The 22,570-nt window shown below is 38.6% G+C and overlaps 1 pseudogene; it reads right to left on the bottom strand.

The window, feature by feature from the left end:
• Positions 1 to 14,468: 14,468 nt before the first annotated feature.
• On the bottom strand, positions 14,469 to 18,091 carry LOC128581127 (dnaJ homolog subfamily C member 8-like; annotated as a pseudogene).
• Positions 18,092 to 22,570: the final 4,479 nt, after the last annotated feature.

The raw sequence follows: 22,570 nt of genomic DNA, 5'->3' as shown, positions 1-22,570 counted from the left end.
CTAAATTCATTTTGTAAATGCCAAACATAGTATTTAGATTGGAGTAAGACCATCCTTTCCACAAATGTAGGATGATATAGACTACAGCATTTAGATTATTCTTATTCAGATAAAGAAAATAGGGTATGCAGAAGAATAAACCTGTCCAGATTAGGTAGCAAGCCACTCTGAAGCTGTGGTTGACTTCTGTTCCTACTCCAAACTTTAGCCACTAGCATCATGATTAAAGAGAAACATTGGAGCCAGTGACATCTGAGTGCTCTAGTCCAGTGACAAATTATAATTGTTCTGTTGGACATAAACGAGCAGCTTAGTAAATGTCCAAATGGGCAAATTTTATGGTCATCCTCAGTAGTAAGTAGAGAAAAATTATATCAAATGCTGTTTTTGACCCATAAAACTTCTGTTTTGAAAAATGCTAATGGCCCTTTTGGCAATACATCATGGAAAAATCCATTTGACAGTAAGTATTGAAAGCTAAAAATGTTAAACCTCTGTTATCTGGTGTTTTTCCAGATAGGGACTTATCCTAAAAAAAAGTCCTAGACACACGTAAATATTCATGAACAAGGATGCATGAATCATGGGAGATTACATACAATCCAATAACAGGACATTGACTAAATAAGTTGCAAAAATAATGTGGCTATGAAAAATTAGAATTTAGAAGAATATTTAATGATCTGAAAAATGGTCATGATGTATAAAGTGAGAAAGGAAGTTACAAAATAGTAGATGTAGTATACCCCCAATATAGATAAATACAGACACACAGAAATATGAAAGAACAGGAAGGGTTTACAGCAAAACATTATCAGTTGTATCTTTGGAGTGAGGAATTATTTTTTCTCTTCTGTATTGTTCTAATATTCCTTTTGGATTGTCTTAACATCATTAAGGCTGTCACACTGCATTAAATATTTTGGTGCCTCTTCTTAGCAAGCAATTCCAAGCCCAGGTGTTCTTTACCTTGAGTTGTGCTAAGAGAAGATGCCCTTCTTAGTCATCTTCTCCATGGGCTTTCAAATGTGAAAGGTTGCAGCATCTGGGATTTTTCTCATGGCACAGTGCTCATCAGACAACATGAAGAGCAATGTAGATCACAAGACGTTTGGTTTTATCTATACTGACTATGAGTCAAATTTGCAAGAGATCCCAGAGGTCTGCAATACCTAACAAGTTCCCTAACACATGGCTCCATGCCACTCTTTTATCACAAACCAAGATCTACTCCCTGGATATTTATTTCTTTTTCTACTCTAGGAATCCTTCCCAAACTCTCCCGGCACATTTCTGCAAGTGAAGAAACTGGGATTTTGCTCCATCAAACTTGGGACTCTTTCAGCCCCTATTTACTATACACACACATGGCTATTATCATTTAGCTAGATTATCATTGGCTGTCCTGTTTTTAGAGTTAGGGATCCCCAAGAGTCCCTGAGAGAGAATCAGTTCAGCTGATTACGATTCAGAACCTAAATCTACTTGGTTTGTACCACACTTTCATTTTCCCAAATTCAGGAATCCTGCAGCATTTTCCTCTTGTCTGTTTTTCCATGGTATCTTAATGAGCTTTTCTGTATTCATTAAATTTATTAATTTTGTTTCCACTAACCTTGAAAGCTTTTCCTTTTTAAAGTACCGTGACTCCTTTATTGCCTGACACTGCCCATTTTTGCTTGTTATAGAGCATAGTTTTCAACAGCACTCATCCACTTCTTTTATGCGTTTGACCAGTTTTCCATTCTCTCTTCATTAAATAAATCACCACAACCATTCCATTACACAATCATTAAACAATCATCTCCAGCAGGTTTGCCTGTAATAAGTCTCTATTTGAAGTAGGTTTCACTGCTACTTTTCCCACTAAGAGCAGACATGCCGAGTGGAGTTTGGCTTAACACATCTAGATGAATCTTAAGGCTCTTTACAATATTGCCCAATGAGGTATCAAACTAAAGACTTGCAGCTTAGTGAGGAACATTGAGCCCATTTCATGTGATCATTCTGAGGAAGAGGGATTTAAGGTATATTTAAGAAAAATCTGTAGTGGGAATTAAATGAAGGAATTCCAATATCTGAAGAATTTTTGAGCTGGAGTGAATGTTGAAATCAACCAATCTATCATTTTTTCTGATATCCCTTAAGCAGACTTTTGTGTAATTGTAGATGGAATTTCTAAATCAAGGAAGAAGAGGATCAATTTTTGACTCAAAGTAATAAAATAATTACTTGGCTGGGTGTGATGGCTTATACCTGTAATCTTAGCACTCTAGGAGGCCAAGATGATAAGATCCTTTGAGTTCAGGGTTCTAGACCAGCCTGAGGAAGAGTGAGACCCCATCTTTAAAAACAAAGAAAAATTAGCCTGGGATTGTGGTGGGTGCCCGTAGTTCCAGCTTCTTAGGAAACTGAGACAGGAGGATCATTTGAGCCCAGGAGATTGAGGTTGCTGTGAGTTATGATAACACCATGGCACTCTACACAGGGGGACAGAGTGAGACTCTGTTTCAAAAAAAGAAAAAAAAAATCTAGACTCACCATTTTCCAAAGAGAGAGTCATTAATTTCCAGAAATACTTAGTGACAGCTTGGTGAGAACTTTTCAGAGATATTCTAAGACATATTAGGTGGGAGTTGCATTAGTGATCTCCAAGTTCCATACCAAATTATACATCTGGGGATAGTTTACTGAGGAGTTGTCCTCTGACTGCTTTCTGAAGTCAATGGATAGAAGTTTAATAAAAAAATCAAGGACAAGCAAGCATACCTGCTTTCTTAAAGATCATTGCTTTGCTGTTTGAATGTCTATTTTATGTACTTTAAATAATACACCTGTATCCAGAGGCACAATGTGGTACTGATAGAACAGAAAATAAAGTAGACTTCAGGTCAGAAAGCCTCAGTTCTTCTGCCACTGGAGGGCTGTATGACCTCGAGGAGCTATGTCACGTCTCTGAGGATTGTATTCCCATATTCACAACCTTTTTGAAGCTGTAAAATGTTTTTAAAAGTCACATGATTTTAATTATATGGCTTTTCTGGAAATTACTTCAAAAGGAATGTTCATTTGTAATTATTAAACTCATTTTCAAAGTCCTAGTCTTCTAAGAAATAACAAGACCACCTCCCCGTCACGTGTGACAGATGGGTCTTTCCTAAGCCCTCAGAAATGCTGAGCACTGTTTCTATGACATCTGGAATTGACATATCGAATATACTTGTTTTCATACTGTGAATAATCAACAGAAATAGCTCCCTTTTATTAGTTGCTACCATCCCTTATTGACTGAGTTACCTGTTCCAGATTTTCAGCTCCTTGGCCGCAGGAAACAAAGCCTAATGGATTGAATAGGTTAATGAGCTGTTGGCTCATTTAGTCACATTGGCTGAGATGTTCATGCCCTTAGTACACATGATTCATTCATAAGAAGTGGATTTTTTTAAAACATCACCTCCCTCAAAAAGTCACAGTAGGATTGGAGTAAGACAGCAAAATGCTTTCAAAGTTGAGCCTTATCCATTCGAGGTTGGGAGGAGGAAAAAACACAAAATTAAAATCTTTATTTTTTTTCTCTACAATCCAGAATCAGTCCTCAATAACACCTGAGTATTCTCTAGCCATCTATAATGTTTGGACCAGTAGGAAACAGTAGAGGTTGGTAGTTAAATACTAATTTTTGGCATCAGACTGCTCACTTTGGATTCTAAATTTGCTACATTATAGCTGTCAAATCTCAGAAATCATCTGATCTCTTTGGGCCTAGTGTTTTCACCTGTGAATGAGAATTGTTATGATAAAAGGCACTCAGGCTTGCTTGTACTCAGTAAATGAAATAATTCATTTCATGTGGTGTGCCAAAAAGTGTTTAACAGCCAGCTCATGGGGTGAAGGGGAGGCGAGCATTTGCTGATTTCTGTGGTATAAATGCTCCCACTGGGCTGTCTCAAGCTGGGACATGCACACAATCCACTTTCTGGCCTCAGCGTACATCACCAATGTGAATTGCTTAGCACAGTGCCTGAAATATCAAAGGACTCGGTTAGTATAATTAACTATTATCATACATTTTACTTTTTTTATGGATGTTATTATTACTGAAATTTGTTAAAATTTGTCTTCTCTCTTTTCTTGATATCTTTCCTACAAAATACAATAAAAGTAGAAAACTTATAAATTTGTGAAATTATAGTGATAATTAAGAAACAAAACATAGCCAAACAAAAACTCTACTTAGTTTCCTTTCATTTAGAAGGAAAAAAATACCAACAAGAACTAGAAGACTTTCAATTCATCTGACTTGGGCAAGCCACTTAACCTTGGTTTTCTGCTTGTGCAATGGGTAAAATAATTTGTGTTTTGCTCACCTTAGTGGAAAGTTGATGTACTAAAATAGAAAACTTGTGGGGAAAGTCCTTATTACTAGGTCTTGTTTTGTATTCAGAATCACTGTTTTAGTAATCCAATTTATAGAATTTGTCCTAAGGAAATAATTACAAAGAAGCAGGAAGCCTCTTAAAAATACCAAACAATTGGAAGTAACTGAAATGTGCAATAATGTACTTGATCTATTTTAGGTAATTTATCTCAGAAATGCAATTGAATGTTATATTAGTGTAAACGAATATTATGCTAATATGTGTATATATTAATATGCTAATGTTATATTAATGTTAATATAATGTTAACTTTGTCATACAAAAATATTGACTTTATGACTATACAAATGGTAGTTTTCTAGGAGAGAAGCTTTATGAAGCTGGGCATTGTGGTGGGTGGCTGTAGTCCCAGTTACTTAGGAGGGTGAAGCAAGAAAATCGCTTAAGAGTTTGAGGTTGCTGTGAGCAGTGATGCCACAGCACTCTAGCAAAGGCAACATAGTGAGACTCTGTCTCAAAAAGAAAAAAGTTTTATGACATTATATGGCAAAAAAAAAAATCCCAGAATTTTATTATGTTACAAATATAGTAATGTAATTAACATATGGTGCATTTGGAAAACAAGGGAAAGGAATACCAAAAGGATTAAAACTATGGTGTTAGTTAAGGATTTTCTATTATAAAAGTTATGAGTAAAAAATTCAAAATTTAAAGGGCATTATAAAAGTATTTACAGGGTAATAATGACCCTTTATGTTTTTTCCTAGATCAGATCTACTTATTTGACTACCCTATAAAAGTCATTTTTCTGAAACCTGAGAATGGCACTAGTGGCAAACTCTTTAAACTAGAGATGTATTTGTTGCAGTTTTTTTTTTTCTTTTTTTTTGGCTGGGGCTGGGTTTGAACCCACCACCTCCAGTATATGGGGCTGGCGCCCTGCTCCTTGAGCCACAGGTGCTGCCTCAACTAGAGATGTATTTGAAAGTGAAGCTGGTGACAGCCCTTCTCTTACAGGTAAAACATGTGCCAAGCCTGCCACTCCTGCCGTATCACACCCACGGTCACCCCTACAATGGTGGAAAGAACAGGAAATAAGACACCAGAGACAGCACTTGCTCCAAGTCCTTATCTCCACCCTGATGCTCAGATGATTTAAGTTTTGACTTGGCTTGTTGAAAGCCATGACCTTAGGGTGTTAATCTTCCTTGACCTCCAGTTTGGGCTTCTCTACTCCTTTGTCTTACTTGCCTGAATTCTAGACCACTTTTGCTTAACTTTTTTTTCGGTTTTTGGCCAGGGCTAGGTTTGAACCCGCCACCTCCGGCATATGGGACCGGCGCCCTACTCCTTGAGCCACAGGCACCGCCCTGCTTAACTTCTTATGTGAGTACATTTCTGTACAACTCCTCAGATCTCCACTCCCACGTACATCTTATGGCACATACTCAGCACTACTGAGCACCTTTGAAGTAATGATGACTTAGGCTAAGAAGCAATATTTGTTTCCTCACTGGTCTAATTACTGTTACTTTTGAGAGAGAGAGAAGAACGCTAGAATGAAGCTTGCAGTCTGCAGTAAGATGAAGAGTATCTCCGAAGCTGGCCTCTGTGGCTATCAACAGGCCTTAACTCAATCTGCAAAGTTAAAATTATCCAGGGGCAGGCAGCGAGGACAGAAGAGGGTAAAGTTGCTAAATTCTGTTAAGATGTAGAACAGTGATTTTTCAACTAGTGCGCATTGGTGTGAGAGGATTTTAGGTGAGAGAATTTTAGGTGTGCTGAGACCATTTTTAAAGATCATTAGTTAACTTATTTTCAAAAGAAGTTGAAAGTACAGTAAGTATATTCTTTTATTTTATTAAATCATAGCTGTGTGCATTAATGCGATCATGGGGTACCATACACTGGTTTTATAGACCCTTTGACACATTTTCATCACACTGGTTAACATAACCTTCCTGGCATTTTTTTTAGTTATTGTGTTAAGACATTTATATTCTATATTTACTAAGTTTCACATGTACCCCTGTATATTCTTTTTTAAATCAACATTATTTAAGTGTTCCGTGGAAGCTTAACCATAGGTTCAAGTGTGTTGTGAGATGAAAAAAGTTGAAAAGCACTGATGCAGAGTAACATCTTTGTAGCTGCACTACGCCTGTGCCAATACCACATAGACCAGAGACGTGGACCACACAGAATGTGTCTGCAGGCTGCTGGTCTGCTCTCGCTCGTGCCTGTTGGCCCTGTAGGGTGGAGAGTAGCCAGGACGCTCATGCAGTGATGCAGAGGTCAGGCTGAGGGGAAATGCAGCCCTCCTGCATCTGACCTCCCTCCCATCATCCTTTCACACTTTGACCCAGCTGGCCCCACATATTACTCCACTTCTAAAACTGGGGTTGTGCTAGAAAGAAGGTAAGTAGCTTCTCAGTGCTCTGACACAGTAGCAAATACTTTCTCGTCCCTGTCCATTCTTCCTCCTCGAGCCCATTCAGTGCTCAGTTTCATGCTCCCAGGTGTTAGGCATTTAGCTAGAACTGAGGCAGCTGGATGGTGGATGTGGTTAGTCTATTTTGGATTGGTTTGGATCAGGCTGACCTGGGCTATTATGGGAATGAGGCTGATTAAGACCTTGCAGATGGGTTGTTTTGAAAATAGAGTTAATTAAGACCCTAGGATACTTCAAAGAAACAGTTGATATTCCTCAAAGTTGTGTATAAAACCCAAAATTGTGCTTTTCTTGGAGCCTGCAGTCACTAAGAGTCCGGCTTGCTGTGCAAGTTGCTAATAATTATTTTTTCTTGCTAAAACTTTACTTGCTCTTTTCACTTATTTTGGCAACTGCCTTGGGTCACTGCATAGCTCTAACACAAGTACCTGAGCTAATACTGACTCCTCTTCCACACCCTGCTTTCTAGATCTAGAACATGACACCTGCATTAGTTCTTTCAGAAATGAAAAGCAGCTGTACCTTCAGCCTTGGGGCAAGCAAAACTTTCTCCTAAATGTAATAGCAAAGCTGATAGACTCATACCTTGATTATAGAAAAAGGTTTTATGGATTAGACTCAGGTGATCAAATGCTCTTGGGATCTTATCAAAAGCAGCAGTGAGTCTATGAATACGTCTTTGATGTTTGTAAATACTAGACAGAGAAGTTAAATATCAGTTTAAAATAGTTGTAATAGCTGTTGTGTGCGCACCTAGTATGTTCTCAGCACTTTGTTGGGAGCTGTAGGGGATTTAGAGGAAAAGTAGGTCACAGTCTCTGTCCTAAATCTGAATTTGTAATCCAGATGTGGACACAAATGTTCGTACACACAGAGACACACACACAGCAGCACTCAGAGCACACACTAAAAGCCAACTATAAGTGGTAATAGCTGCCATCTTCTGAGTTTCTCCTAGGACAGGAAATTTACACAAGTGATCCTATAACCTCACAACAGTTCTGAAAGTTGTCAATTCTCCCTTCCAATTTTCACATTATAAACTGAGGTTCAGAGACCTCAGCCCAAAGTCACTGTCAGTGGAATGATACAGCCAAGGTTTTCTAGTTTCAAAGCTGGTGCTCTTCCCTCTACACAAGTAATTTTTAGTCTTTTACGTTCATTTGAATCAAAGCATTAGCAAATATAGACACCAGGGCTATGCTGTCAGATTCTGCTCATTCTGAGGCCTGAGCACTGGTGTATATACATAGCCCCAGGTGACTGTAATGTGTGGGCCACTGGGAGGAACAATTGTGCTATTGTGCAGCCAAATACCGAAGGGAAAAAAAAGTGTATATTCTGAAAAAAGTTCAATGTGTTAAAATTTATAGGTGAGTTGGACCGAGACAATTTGCTTCTAAAACCAATGGTCTGAAGCACATTCATCCGTGCTCACAGGTTGAACATTTTGCTCCAGCGTTGCAACAATAAGTCTTCTTGACTTCTTCAGATTCTGTTCTGGAAAGAAAAGGTAAATGGATGAGATCCGTAATATGTGCCTGTTGCTCATTGCTGATCACACTTGGGTCTTGACCTCTTCATCGCCTTTGAGCCTCACAACCAACTGAGGTATGATGAGTCAGGGAATGCATTTACCCATGAGAAAAACTGAGATCCACAGTGACAAAGTGACTTACAGAGGTTTGCCCAGCGGGTTAGTGACTCCATCCACTGCTCACTTCATTGCTCTGCTCGGACTCAGCTATGCCAGAGCACTGGAACTTTGTGGCACTTCTGCAAATTGAATGGAGAGATCAATAATTGAAGAAGCTACTAATTGAATGGGGTGAAGGGCATGGCTTTATGAAAAGACATTACTACTCTTGCGTCCTCTGCTTAAGCCCCTAAGACAGATGAAGCTCAGGCTGTATTATCCTAATCATCCTTCTAAATAAATTATTCAGATTAGGCCTTGCCTGTTCCTGAGCTTGTGAAATGCAGATAAACAGCTTTTTTCCCCAAGCCCCTTGCTCAGAGCATTAGTATGCATTCCCTTCTCCCTTCTGGAACGAAACACTTCAGACCATGACCAGGTGAAGGTGCAGGAAAGCCCATTCTAGCACTGGGAAAGCATCAAATTAGTAGCTTTCCTCAAAGTTTACCTTATTTGGCTGGTGCTTCTAGAAAACAAGTTGTTATAGAATAATTAATTTTGGGCAGGCAGCTACACGAAGCTGCTTCAGCAGAGCGAGGAGCTGAAATACCAGATGGTGCTATCAATGAATAGCAGATGTTTGCCAGTGAGCGAGGATCTGTGGTTTTAATTCCCAGAGTGAAATGATTTTCTACAACAGAAAAGAGCCGGTGTTATGGGTCCTATTTGTGGAATTGATGCGCCCTGTGAAACTTACTGGTTGGGAGACTCTGCTCCTTCTGTGCACGGTAGCAGAGAGGAGCCAGGGCGGCCATCCTCTTGGTCTGTTGTGGGTCATTTTACCTTTCTGAAAAACATTAAGGAAAATGGGCCTTCTGGTCCTAGAACACTTGAAAATTAACCAGTTAACTGGTTATTGGAGAATAAGGAAGGAAAGAAGAAAAAGTTTCTAAATGATTAAGATGTGCAATCTATTAAATAAAGTAATAATAATGAAAATAAAAAGGATATAAACCAAAATGAAGAGGTTAAAGTTATACACATGTACATTTAATTCTTCAGGAAATGTGTGGGGCAAATACTTTCTGAAGAATTACCATTAAGATCAATTACCTGCTATTTACACATAGACACACAAGGTTCCTATCTTGAAGTCACCAGATCTGGGTTTAAATTCTAGCAGCAACTCAGGGATACATATTAGGCTGTTTTGCTTTCAAATAACAAATACTTAGTTAATTGACTAGAAAATGACGGAGTCCAAGAAAGAGTTGGTCAACTGGGTCTTGGAATGGGCAGAATAATCCTCCTTCTTCCAAAGGATTGAAATTGATCAGGATGCAGCTTGGAAAACCCTAATGAGACAGAAGCCACCTGATGCTCAGGTAGGAAGAGGTGGGCAAGCCTCATGCCGTTACCACACAGGGAGCATCCTGTGGCTTTCTTTCAGTTCTCAAGAGTGAGCAGGCAAGCACGTGAGTTTACCTGCCAGTCAAGCCTTTGTGTTTTCTAACCTCTACCCTTTCTGGCTATCATCTACCTTGAAGAACACTGCCGCCTTCCATGGCATGGGAGAAATGTCTAACAGGTAGCTCCTCCTCAACACACAGGCAAAAGGCAAGGAGACGAAACGTTGGGAGCATATCAACACTTCTCTCTGATTCATAGAACTGCTATATCTATAGCAATACAGGAAATATTTGAGAAAACACCGTTCTCCACTTCTTATGCATGTTTCCCAAGTGGCAATCACTGATTGCTTTTGGAAAAGGTTGAGAAAATATAATTAAAAACAAAATGTTCTCCCAAGCCAGAAACCCTTTTGTAGTAGAGAAAGAAAACTATATTCCTGAATAAACCATGATGCCATGCACATCACAGGCAATCACTGGGAGGCTGGAAGAAATCTCACCCTTTTATAGAGCAAGTACACACAATCCATTGCACACATGTTATCCACCTAAACAATAACCAGTCATCAAGAAAGAGGACCTGACAGCACCATTGGTTGCTCAGATCATCCTAGATTCACTTGGCAATTGCACTGAACACTGCTATTAGCTAATCAGCTTTATCCAGAGGAGAAACAAACTTCTCATATCTTTATGACAGCAGGTAGTTATGCTACTTGGGAGGAAGGAGCCACCTATGGGAAGGCACCTGCCCTCTCAGAAACTGAAAGGTTGGGGTGCTATTTCCTTTGATGCTTATATTTCAGTGAGATGGGTCCCAGACATTCTTGGGTCATCAAAGCTGATGGAAAGACCCATCTAGTTTTCAAAAGGAGATATATATATATAAATACAATATACATAATGTATATTGTAATAAATATAATGTAATATATAGTACTATATATTATGTATATATAATGTAGATACATATAAAATGTGTATATATACATTTTAAAGCATGTGTATATATACATTTTAGAAAGCTTGTAAGTACCTTCCTTTCTTTATAAAATGTGTATACATTTTAAGTATAGTGCTCTAAGGAAAAAAATGGGAGGGAAGATGGGAATCTATGTTCAACAGGGAGAATAAAACCTCTTATATTTATGTTTTTGAGATAGATTCTCACTCTGATGCCCTGAGTAGAGTGCCATTGTATTACAGCTTGCCAGCAACCTTAAACTCTTGGCCTTGAGCAATCCAGCTTCTCAAGTATCTGGGACTACAGGCATGTGCCACTATACCCAGCTAGTTTTTCTACTTTTTGTAGAGACAGGGTCTCACTCTTGCTCAGGCTGGTCTTGAACTCCTGAGCTCAAGCAATCCACTCATCTTGGCCTCACAGGGTGCTAGGATTTCAGGTGTGAGCGACCACTCCTGAAGACAAATTTTTATTTGTCTTTATGAAAGCTAACTTTAGTTTCCATCATTGCCCTGCAGCTGTCTTTTATTATTATTATTTTTATTGTTAAATCATAGCTATATAGATTAGTGCAATCAAAGGGTACAATGTGCTGGTTTCATATACAATCTGAAATAATCTCATCGAACTGTTCAACGTAGCCTTCATGGCATTTTCTTAGTTGTTGTATGTAGACATTTGTAATCTGCATTTAGTACGTTTCACCTGTACCCATTCTAAGATGCACTGTAGGCCAAGTGGGATTTATCCCAGGGTCTCAAGGCTGGTTTAACATACGTAAATCTATAAATGTAATTCAGCACATAAACAAACTAAAAAATAAAGACCATATGATTCTCTCAATTGATCTATCAAAGCTTTTGATAATATCCAGCATCCCTTCATGATCAGAACACTTAAGAAAATCAGTATAGAAGGGACATTTCTTAAACTAATAGAGGCCATCTACAGCAAACCCACAGCCAATATCGTATTGAATGGAGTTAAGCTGAAATCATTCCCACTTAGATCAGGAACCTACAGCTGTCTTGATGAAGCCATGGTCATGTTTGGCTCAGAATAAACCTTTAAAAATTATTTTACAAGAGGCTTTTCTGTTCCTGTTGACATATGTAAAGATAAAATGACCAAACAAGAATTATTTATCACCATCATTCTAAGACTACTTTGAGGTTCTTGGGAGTTAACAATGATAAGAGAAAATGAAAATAGTAGTGATGAAATTTGAGATTGTGAGCAGTGATGAAAGATATATTTAAATAAAGCATTCGAGTCACTCTTGTAATCTTAACTCCTTAACCTTCTTACTGTCCTACAGAGAGATCAGTGAGTTATTTAAGCAGTTTATAGTGAGTGTCTGCTACACATATGATGCTGGACTGGATCCTTTGCAGAATGAAAAACAATAGATGGCATCATTTGTTTCATTTACATCATGGTCATTACCATCATCATAATAGTTAATGTGCACTGAGTGTTTAGTATGTGCCAGGCACAGTCTTAAACACTGTATATGTATACATGCATACATAGCCTCATTTAATTCTTATCAAAAACTCTGCAAAGGTAAAGCATTGGTCATGAGTCTTTCAATTATGTGCAAACAAGAGTAGCACCATTCAAGCAGCAGCAGTCTCAACAACAGCCTCTCGAAGTACCGGGAAGGCAGGTCATCTATATGTGAATCAGGTATAAATAGCACCAGCCCATGTTCCCTTACCTCCTCCTGTCTCCTTTCTGTGCTTCAGACCCCCCTCCATAGAAGTACTTCCCTGTTGTTGCAGATCTGATGACTGTCTGCACCCAGAAGCAGCAATCAAGCCTATTTGCTCCCCCTGTGAAATCCCAAGGAAGAACATGGATTGACCTGCTTCAGGTCACATGTCTGTCTTTTAATCAGCTACCTGAGCCAGGGGGATGAAGTGATGTCATCAGCCAGCCCTGGTTCACGTTGCCCAAAATTGAGGTCTAAAGACCCAGATCCTATGGTTTTGCAAATCCCATAATTTGTACCACACAATGCAAATGCCTCACATTTGCATTGTATGGTGGAAAGGCAAACCAACAAAGATTGGACATCTGCCATAGGTAAATCTTGTTATTTAATCATGTTACAGTAAAGATATGGAAGCTCATAGAGATTGCCCATGTATATATCCCCGATGGGGATTTGATTCTAGGTTTGACAGTTTAAAAGCCAATACCTTTAAGTATGGAGTCACATTGCCTCCTTGTTCCTGTCTTAGAGGTATTTATTACATTTTGCCATTACTATTACTATTATACTCAAATCTAGATAATGGATAATGTATCCATCTATTTATGTAAAGAGATAAAGGAGAACCAGATTTTTCACTTAAATTCTGTAAGCATATAAAGGAGGAAATATTTAAGTGGGGCAAGATGAATTATGCAGAGCTCACAGAGGGAAAGGAGTCCAGTTAAGTAGATTGGAAGAAGGGTGTGAGATTGGCTAACTGGAAAGGAGGGTATGCTGCTCTGCTGGACGGTGCTGAGCAGTAAAATACGTTTTCCAGTTCTTGCCAGAACTTTATTTCTAGTCCAATATTCTAAAGCTTAGAATTAAAGAGAAATGGGTCTAGCCCAGATGCAGCTGCTGACTCACATGTGATTTTGAAAATATTATTCGCACCCTGGTCTAAGTTTCCTTGTCTACAAAATATAGGCATTAACACGAGTTCTCATGGGATTCAAATAGGAGAGCAAATACCAAAGTGTCCTTGAAAAGCTAAAATCTTTGTCCCAGTGGATGATTGCATTATTATGTCTTATTACATGTTTCCTCCAGGGAATAAAATGAGCCGTTTTTCCTCTGACAGACTTTCTAAAATTAGAGGAAAAGTGAGACTACATCACAATAGCAATTTTATAAACAGGCAGCTGAAGAGGTAAAATTTACAGCAAACAATTTCTCCCTCTCTCTGTTTATTCTGTCCCAAAGTAAAGCTATTAATTTTGATGAAGCTCGCTTGCTAACCAATCCTCTGCAGCAGGACTATTACAGAATAAAGTCTGCGTGCTAAAAAAGTTTTGCTTGCAACCACGTTAAAAGTAGTTCTCTTATGTTTACTTTGTTGGTAAGCAGTAGTACATTTTTGGATGCTTCTTCCTGATGATTAATTCATAGCCCTCTGCACCTAACCCTAATATTCTACAGCTGAACAAAAGTTCCTCTCTGCTAACACTTCAAGTCATCCTCAGGTCTCTTCTTAGTAACTCCAAAATGAGTCAGAGGCATTGACTTAAACCAAATCATCATTCACTGCTCTGAGAAAACAAGGGGAAATGTTGCATTCTGTGTATGATCGGAACAAAGAACAAATCCAAAATGGAGCTAGGTAAGAGCAACAAAATTCATGCTTTATTTTAATAGGTCCAGTTATATACATATAGCTTAAAAAGTTTCAGACAGAGAACTGGCAAAGAGGAAAGCTATGTTATTGTCAAAAAGTCAATTACTGCAACCCCAGACACTTAAATTTTGCCTGAAATGAATGCCAAGCTACTTAGTGTGTTCCTACACATTTTTTTGTCAGGTAGGATACTATGAATGTTTTGCAAGTCTCTTTTGACAATGCAATAACGGAGCAATCCTCTAAAAGTATCACAGATGGTATCCCACGATGCCGAGAGTCAGGAGGTTCAGGGCAGTGCTTTCTTGTGGTGGACACTGATGCTGTAGAGCTGGATCATGACAAGTGGATGCAGAAAGATCCTCCTTTTCTTGTGTTCCTTCCTGAATACAAGGCTAGGATAGAATAACCATGAGAAGGATTCTGAAAATAGAAGCTGCTAAAAATACAGAAGCCAAAGACAATTCATGTACAAAGGGGGGAAATGTGATATAGTGGTCAGTTTGATATTGAAGAGTTACAGCAATAACCATGAAAAATCTATATACAGAAAACATGACCTAAGTTGATTATTTCTAGGAAGTGAAATTTCAGTTGAGGAGCATGGGATGGAAAACTGTTTTTTAATTAAATACCCATCTCACATTTTTTAATGTTTATTTCTATTTTAAAAAATATTTCTTGATATGTTACACTTATATGTATTTATGGGGTACATGTGAAATTTTGTCACATGTGTAGAATGTGTAATAATCAAGTCACTGGGTTTAGGGTGTATATTAGCAGAGTATCATCTCTGTGTTGGGCACATTTCAAGTCTTCTCTTCTAGCTATTTCAATACTTTGTTAACTACAGTCATCCAGATCTTCTATCAGAGATGAAAACTTATTCCCTCTCTCCGTGTATTTCTGTCCATAAACCAGCCTCTCTTCATCTCTTTGCTCTCCCACTCATGCATCCTTTTTGATCTGGTATCTATCATTCTACTCTCTACCTCAACGTGATAAACATTTTTAGCTTCTGATGTGAAATTTGTCTTTCCATGCTTGGCTTATTTCACTTAACATAATGACCTGCAGTTCTACCCATGTTGCTGCAAATGACAGGATATCAATTTTTTTTATTGATGAATAGTATTCTATCGGGTATATATGCTCCATTTTCTCTATGCCTTTATCCATTGTTGGGCACTGAGATTGGTTTCATTTCTTTTTTATTGTGAACAGTGCTGCAATAAACATAAGAGGACAGGTCATCCTCTGACATACTGATTTATTTTCCTTTGGACAAATACTCAATAGTGGGATGTAAGGTAGCTCTATTTTTAGTTTTATGAGAAATTAATCTCCATGGTGTCTGTTCTAATTTACATTCCTACTAACAATGTGTAAGAGTTCCCTTATCTTCACATCCTTAGATACCTGTTATATTTTGTCTTTTTAATAATAGTCATTGTAAGTGGAGCAAGATGACAACTCGTTGTGGTTTTGATTTTTAGTTCCCTGATGTTAAGGGATGTTGAGGATTTTTTCACATACCTGCTGGGCATTTGAATGTCTTCTTTTGAGAAATATCTCTTCTTGCCCTTTCCCCATTTTTAAATGGGATTATTTGTGTTTTTCTATTGAGAAATTTGAGTTCTTTATATATTATGGGTATTAGTCCCATGTCAGATGATTAATTTGCAAAAATTTTCTTCCAGTGAAATTCTCTTCTTTATCAAAGATCAGATGGCAAGTACAGACTGGTTTTATCTTTTGGTCTTCTATTCTGTTCCATATGTCTATGTCTCTGTGTTTGTGCCAATACCATGCTGTTTTGATTACTGTGGACTTGTAATATAGCCTGAAGTCTGGTAGGATAATGCCTATGACTTTGCTTTTATTACTAAGAATAGCTTTAGCAATATGTTTTCTCCCTGGTTGCATATAAAACGAAGTACTACTTTTTCCAGTTCTTCAAAATATTATGATGGTATTATAATGGGGATTAAATTGAATCTGTAAATTTCTTTGAGTAGAATAGACATTTTGACAATATTCTTTCTAGCCAAGAGCAGACTATGTTCTTCCATTTGTTAGTGTCTTCTACAATTTCTTTCCTTAGGGTTTCATAATTCTCTTTGAAAAGATCTTTCACCTCTTCCGTTAGGTATATACCTAAGTATTTCACTTTCTTTGAAACTACTGTGAATGGAATTATGTCCTTGATTTGCTTCTCAACTTGGCTGTTGTTGGCATATACAAAAGCTACTGATTTGTGGACATTGATTTTATACCCTGAGACATTATTGTATTTCCTGATGTTTCCAGGAGTTCTGTGGTTGAGTTTTTGGGGTTTTCTAAGTATAGATCATATCATCAGCAAAGAGGATACTTTATTATTGAAACTTTCAAATGTGTTTTTTTTTTTTTTTTGTTTGGGTATAAAAATTTACGATACAGAAAGAATATTACCAGTAATGATTGCAGACAGACTAGGACACCATGGTATTGAATGGAGAAATAGTTAGTTCTTTGGAAAGGGCAAGTTTAGGTGGCTTGGGGCCACGCTTATTGGTCTGTCAGAAAGGAGGGCACCACGGCTTCAAGTGACCAAGTGACTGCTCTGTCTGCCCACGCTGCCTTCCCTGCCTGCTAAGGAGATTCCAAGAATTGCACCCAGAAGCAAGCAACTGAGCTCAAGAAGCTCCCTAAGGTGGCTCAGGTTTCACTCTGAAGTCACAGCAACACCATCTTAAGCAATGTGTTTAATTGGATTATTTCCACAAATTATAAGCAAAGTTGCTAACCATCACAATTCAGTGAAGGGCAAAACTTTAAGTTTCTGGCTGTGGGAAGAGAAGGCAGTGGCCATGGTAGCACCTTCTAATCTGCTTGTTCAAAGGGAAAGAGGGAGGAGAAGGTCTTTTTTAAACCAAGCCTCTCATTTCAATGTACAAGAGGGTGGGCTCAATATTAAATTGCGTTGAAAAAAAATGGACTAAAAAGCAAATACTATTTTATGTTGGGGTGGAAGTGGGAGAAACAATGTCTTTCCAAGCAGGAAAGGGAGACAGCTAGGGGAAGGTTCTGTGGCTGTGACCCTAGGTGGTCACTCACCTGCTCCCTTCTTACTTTCCGTGGTCTCAGGAAGGCCTGATTTTCCTTCTCTTTCTTCCCCTTTGTATTGGGGAAACTTGAAAGTTTCACCAGCTGTCCACATGACCATCTCGGTTTTCCTTAAAGTTTTTCTGCCGTCTCTTTCTCATTTGGCTTTTTCTTGAGCTTCAATCTCTTCTTCCCTTTGTCATTTCCTTTCTTGCATCTCTTTGGCTTCTCTCTCTTTCCTTTTGATTTCCAGCTCAGCCAAGAGTTTCATGGTCTGTTTATACCCTGCTTGTTGGAGCAACTCAGGGTCACCCTCCTCTGCAATGGTAGGTTTTCCTTCTTTAGTTTTTTTTTTTTTTGCTCTTTCACAGTGTGTTCCACATATTCTTTTCCTGCCTGAATTACATCCAAGCCCCTCTTCTTTTGTTCCTGATCCAGTAGCAACTTGTAAGCTTTATGCACAGCTTCAAAAGCCTTTCCTGCTCTGTCAGCATCATCTTGATTTTTGTCAGGATGTACCAGTATGGATAACTGCTGAAACCCCTTTTTTATTTCTTCATCTATGACTTTAGGATCTATCTGAATGGGTTCAAATTGAAGTAAGAGGAACCAGGGCAGGTCAATATTTCAATTTGATTTTTGGATGTTAGATCTGAGTCTCTCTTCTCTCTTCCATCTCACAGTAGGTCATAAATGCTTCCTCTGGAAGTCCCGCTCTCTCCCCAAGCCTCCCTATTCCCAGCCAGCCATCACGTGACCTCTTTAGACTTGTTTTGTATTTCATTCAGTGAGTACTTCAGTTCCAGAATTTCTGTTTGGTTCTTCTTTATGTCTATCTCTTTTAGTAAACTGATTCATGTTCTCAGTTGTTTTTTTGATTTATTTGTATTGTTTTCCACTATTCTCTTATTATCTTATTGAGCTCCCTTAAAATCAATATTTTGATTTTTCTCCAGGATTTTATAAATTTATTTTTGTTTGGGATTTATTCCTAGAGAATTATTGTGTTCCTTGGAAGTTGTCATAGTTCTTTGCTTTTTCAAGTTTCCTGTATCCTTATATTGATATCTGTGCAAATGATCTAACAATTTCTTCTAGTTGTTTGAATTTGCTTTTGTAGGGGAGCACATTTTCCTAATGGCGCGCACGCGCACACACACACACACACACACACACACACACACACACTGTTGGCTGGATAGGGAATTTTGCATGATTTCTTTGGTTGTAGCAATACTGGTGGTATCTGTGATTTCCTCAATGCTTGAGAGTGCCATTATTAGTGGAGGCTATGGTACACTTTTACTGGGGACTGGGAGGTCAGGTAGGACCCAGAAAGTGGCACTGTAAGCTAAGCACACCTATTTTGGAGCCCTAGGGCAGCATATGCCAGCACCAGTATTAGTGGATCCAAGTGGTCCAATTCTTGGGCACTTAGGTGTCTTACTCAGATCCTAGTAGTGGTGCTGCTGGGCGTGTTCCGGGTCTCTGGCTAGCTGGCATGGTGTGGGTGATGGCAGTAGCAATGTTAGGATGACCTTCTGGGTCTCATGTAGTTCATGAGGTTTTGGTATTGGTTGTCATGAGCTGGGCTGCCGGTTATGGTGGTAGTGGCAGGGTAGGTTTGTCCATTTTCAGACTTGCAAGAGGAGTGCTCAGAGGCAAAATGGTGGTACACTGGGCTGGACAATTTGTTGGCTCCCAGATTGTGTACCCTGGCACAGTGTTAGGGGTGATACTAGGCCAGGTGGGCTTGTCCTCAGGCTCCTCCCCCAGTGTGTACAGGTAGGCCAGGACAGGGAAATCCCCAGGCCCTTGGAGGAATGCTTTTGTAGGGGGGCAGTATTAGCTGCATTGCAGCCCTGCCACTGGGAGGTCAGGGTGGCCTTCAGTGGAGGTAGCTTAGGCCGTCAGGTGAGGAACATGCACCTTGCTTGTGTCTCAGCCTCAACGGAGATGGCCCACACCTCACTAGGGCTGCAGGTCTAGCAGCAGCAGCCCACACTTTGCCTGTGACCCAGACCTTGCACTGTCAGACCCTAACGCAAAGCATAGTCTCTTGTGCATGGTGCTCCATAGAGGTGCCTTGTAGGTACTTAGGTTTTTTTTTTTTTTTTAATTGTTGGGGATTCATTGAGGGTACAATAAGCCAGGTTACACTGATTGCAATTGTTAGGTAAAGTCCCTCTTGCAATCATGTCTTGCCCCCATAAAGTGTGACACATACCAAGGCCCCACCCCCTCCCTCCGTCCCTCTTTCTGCTTCTCCTGCCTCCCCCGGTACTTAGGTTTTAAGGAATATATAGGATCCTAGTGCAAGCTTCCTCCCAGGGGCAGAGCCATAGCACAAACCCCAAAAGTTTCATGTGTTAATTTCAGGTCTTGTGAAGCCCCCTGTGGGAATGTGGTCCATGGAGGGGCTCTCATTTAACTTTCCCCCCAAATTTGGGAGTCTCTCTAGATTCCTAGTCAACCACAGACAAGCAGACTGCCTCGCTCCCCTCTCCTTTTGTACATTAGATGTTTCCTGTCACTTTTTTGTTAAATTCCAATGCTCTCTCGGATAACCTATTCAAAGTACAATTATCGTCTTACTCTTTTGGTACTTCTTAGTGGAGGACGTTGAGTATGAAATGCTGCTAGTTAACCATCTTGAAGTTCTTATGTACTGTTCAACTTTTTATTTGAACATAAACATGTATTAGTTTAATATAAATAATTTTATACAAATAGTTAACAAAGCTTAATAGAAATATGACAAACTAAAACTACATGACTTGAGCAGAAGTATGAACTATATCTCAGAATACCCGTTTGGGGTTACTAAATCTGCATTTTACAAAACTTCCCAGAAAATGATGACAATCTTAAGTTCTTACCATGTGTCTGGCATTACTTTCAGGGTGTTATAAAAGTCAACTTCCTGAATTTTCAAGGAACCCTTTGAAATAAATCCTATTTATCCCCATTTTACATAGGAGGATGCTGAGTAACAGAGTTTGGTGAACCACTCAAGTTTATGTCTGCAGTGTCAGAGCCAGGATTCATTTATTTACTATTTCAGATTCATGTGAGGGTACACACAACTAGGTTACAATGTTTACATTTGTTAGGTGGAGTCCCTCTTGTAGTTGTGTTCCGCACCTAAGAGGTGTGCCTTTCATCCACTCCACTCCACCCACGTGATCTGATGCGCATAGATTTGAGAACACTGGTTTACACAATTGGTAGTGGAGGCTTCTGCTGAAAAATTTCCAGGGAACCACTTGGGAAATACTGCAGTCAATATTTAATGGTCTTTAAGGTTGCTCCTAAACTTTAACCTCTGGTCCCAACATTTTCAAAGAACTCCAGATTATTATATGCCATTACCTATTCTAACGTGCCTTGCCAAATGCTGGAACAAACTCACACAATTCTCCTGCTAATAGTTCTTCTTTCTGGTGTCCCTGTCTCAACAAAGGACATCACCTTCTACACACCTGAGCAGGTCTGAAAGAAAACCTGGCAACCACCCCAGATCTCCCTTTTCCTGGTTGTTGGCCATCACCCTGCATTAGTAAGTGATATCTATCGTCCTTACTTTCTAAATCTTCTATCACATAATCACAGGCTTCTCCCTTCCCCAGTAACCCCTAATTATGCATTTGAATCTCCAATCATGTGTCATAATCTTCCCAGGGACTGTTGCAAGTTTCTCTCTAATCCATTTCTCATGCTGCAGCAAGCATGAGGTGAACAGGGTGGAGTTCCTGATCCTTAGTGTTTGCTGGAAAACCCTGCATGTGCCACCCTGCCTGCCACTCAGGCCTCCGCTCTGACCACTCTCCCAACACCCCACACTCCAGCCATGGGACTCTTCTTTAGTTCTTCAAGCTCTCTATGTTCCTTTGGCTTTTTTTATCTATACACTACATACTGTTCCTGTTTGGAATTTATATCCAAGTTAGGACTGTTACTCAATCACTCAAGTCTCATTTGTCTCTTCTCTAAAATGGTAACTAAATTGCCATAGATAAGAATCATCAAAAATATACGATAAAATACATAATGTCCCTGGCACAAAACGGGTGTTTAATAAGAATTATTTTCTCTATTTTCCAGAATTGTAAATTTTTTCCATTCTCATATTTTAAAGATAACGCCATTTGCATTTGTTTTCTAATAGTGATCATAAAACTTTAATGTAGGAAAAAACTTTAAAGGATTTGTTTATCTTGTTTAAAAAATTTATGGAAATCATAGTGTATCTTACCATGAAGTATTTGTGTTATGGTTTTTAATTACTGTCAAGTTAATAATATCCTTTGGAGTGTGGAGTCTTTCTTAAGTGTGTGTGTTAGACGGCTATAATTTTCTTAATTACTGCTTTGTTCTACGACCCATTAAAACAGTCAGCAAAAATCATTAATGAAATATACATACTTTTAGATGTAATGATATGAAAATGGATTCCAAGTAAATGAGCAAATAAAGAAGGTAAATCAGCATCTAATTTGTAATCAGAGATTGTAGTCCTTGATAATTTGAAAATGAGTTGAACCTTTATGGAAATGTAGAAGCTGGAAATACAGTTGCATTTCCATTGGGATTCAAATTAACTTAATAAAGTGCTATTAAGAAAACTGACACATTTAAGGGCCAATGACATGATTAGATAAGGAACATCAACAAGATGGACTCAACTTGCCATTCCTAAAAAGAGAACAATCAAAATAGAGTGTGTAAGTGAAAAATGTGAAAGTGAAGTGAGATGCTGGAGGAAAAAATAAACATAATCTAATGACAAATTTATTTTTTAACTTAAGTTAAAAATTATTAAAAATGTAGCTCCAAAGAAAATGAGATACCTGGGAATATATACAACAAGGGTTGTGAAGGATCTCTATAAAGAGAACTATGAAACCCTGAGAAAAGAAATAGCAGAAAACATTAACAAGTGAAAGAACATACCACGCTCATGACTGGGAAGAATCAACACTGTTAAAATGTTATACTACCCAAAATGATCTACAGATTTAATGTAATCCTCATCAAAGCACCAACATCATACTTTGAAGAACTTGAAAAAAATAGTATTTCATTTCATATGGAACAAGAAAAAACCCAAATAGTCAATACAACTTTAAAAAATAAAAACAAATCTAGAGACATCACGTTACCAGACTTCAGATCACAACAGCATAGTACTGGCACAAAAATAAAGATTCAGATCTAAAGAACAGAGAACCTAGAGATAAATCCAGTCATATATTGTCATCTG

This window comes from Nycticebus coucang, chromosome 3, assembly GCF_027406575.1.
Source record: "Nycticebus coucang isolate mNycCou1 chromosome 3, mNycCou1.pri, whole genome shotgun sequence".
Classification (NCBI taxonomy): domain Eukaryota; kingdom Metazoa; phylum Chordata; class Mammalia; order Primates; family Lorisidae; genus Nycticebus; species Nycticebus coucang.
The sequence above is the reverse complement of the archived record's forward strand: the minus strand, read 5'-3'. Positions and strand labels throughout refer to the sequence as shown.